Raw genomic sequence first — 2,168 nt, 5'->3', positions numbered from 1 at the left:
GTACTCAAATTATTTGATAAAACCTATTTATATAACCCAATTATATCCCAGGAAGAAGGGAAAAGGAGAGAGAGAGAGGGTAGGGGAGGGGGGAGAAAGGGGGGGAGGGAGAGTAATTGGTGGGACCACACTTACAGTGCTTCTTACAAGGGTACATGTGAAATTTACTAGGTGTAAAATATAAATGTCTTAACACAATAACTAAGAAAATGCTGTGAAGGCTATGTTATCAAGTTTGATGAAAACATTTCAATTTGTATATAAAACCAGCACATTTTGCCCCATGATTGCATTAATGTACACAGCTATGATTATATATATATATATGTATTTATATATATATAATAATAATTGAAATGAAAACATTTCAATTTGTATATAAAACCAGCACATTTTACCCCATGATTGCATTAATGTACACAGCTATGATTATATATATATATATATATATATATATACATATATATATACATATATGTGTGTGTGTGTGTGTGTGTGTGTGTGTATAAAACACAGCCAGGGGTGGCACCTGTGGCTCAAGGAGTAGGGCACCCACCCTGTATACCAGGGGTGGCGGGTTCAAGCACAGCCCCAGCCAAAACAGCAACAAAAAGAGAAAAAAGATGGAAAATAAATATAAGAATAACACAGCCAGCCACTGTACAGCAGAGCCTTCTACCTACCTGAGTATCCACCATGGTTGTCAAAGTATACTACAGCTAGTGTTGATGAGCAATAGTGACTTGCATGTTAAGACAACACACAAACCTTGCCCTATATATTCTGTTTCATCACAGGTAAGCTTAAAAATAGAATTTACAAGCCTGTTTATTTTTATAACAAAAATTGTAGAACTAAGCAATCCTAGCCTGTTATTATGAAATGAGAACAAAAAAAAAAAAATGAGTTGTTTGCATCCACGATATGAAACATGACTTCAATCATAGATGCTGTTTTCATATCAGCATTGTTAGTTCTCTCTCATATATTGCAAGGAAGTAAGCTTTCTTTCATTCTGAACATTTGCTATGGCATTTATTTTTGTTAAAACTCATCTTGTGGGATTGAAACTGTAACAATGATGGCCAATTAGAATCCAGATTTGCCATTCAACATATTATCTGTCCTTTATGGCATTTTCTAACATATCAGTTTGATAGAAATGTCTTCTGCGTGTTCAAAGAAATAGTTTAGTATGTTAATATTTGAATATAAAAATTTTCAATCACATACAACTGAGTGACAAAAGTGTACTAAATTTCCATCAACTTTTGCCAATTGGGTTTCCTTTATTCCACTCCTTACAACCACCATATGTCATTCCACCCACAAATAACTCAGTGTACATTTATAATAAATAAAGCCTTTAACACAACTAGAGTGACATCATTATATTTGCTCAATTAACAATATTTGCTTAACATCATCAAATACTTCTTCCATGATTTATTTTTCATATATAGTTTATTTATTCAAAGCTGAATTCAAATGACATCCACACACTTACATTTGGCTAGTATGTCTTTTTATTTTTTTTTTGTAGAGGCCTCACTTTATGGCCCTCGGTAGAGTGCCATGGCTTCACACAGCTCACAGCAACCTCCAACTCCTGGGCTTAAGCGATTCTCTTGCCTCAGCCTCCCAAGTAGCTGGGACTACAGGCGCCCGCCACAACGCACGGCTATTTTTTGGTGGCAGTTTGGCTAGGGCCGGGTTTGAACCCGCCACCCTCGGTATATGGGGCCAGCGCCTTACTGACTGAGCCACAGGCACCGCCCTGGCTAGTATGTCTTATGTATTTTTCACAGTTTATGCTAGTTCTCTTCCATTAATTTTTATGTTGATTATTCGTTGAAGAAAATGTGTCTTGTGATATTTTCCACATTGTTCTAGGATTTGGATTTGGCTGTTCTTTTCATTGTTTCTCTAGCTCACACAGGGAGGGGGTATGTACATCTTAAAGAATCTTTTTTTTTTTTTTTTTCTCGTAGAGACAGAGTCTCACTGTACCGCCCTTCCGTAGAGTGCCGTGGCATCACATGGCTCACAGCAACCTCTAACTCTTGGGCTTAAGCTATTCTCTTGCCTCAGCCTCCCGAGTAGCTGGGACTACAGGCGCCTGCCACAACGCCCGGCTATTTTTTTGTTGCAGTTTGGTGGGGGCTGGG

This window comes from Nycticebus coucang, unplaced genomic scaffold (genome assembly GCF_027406575.1).
Source record: "Nycticebus coucang isolate mNycCou1 unplaced genomic scaffold, mNycCou1.pri scaffold_75, whole genome shotgun sequence".
Lineage (NCBI taxonomy): Eukaryota > Metazoa > Chordata > Mammalia > Primates > Lorisidae > Nycticebus > Nycticebus coucang.
This window is presented reverse-complemented; position numbering follows the sequence as displayed.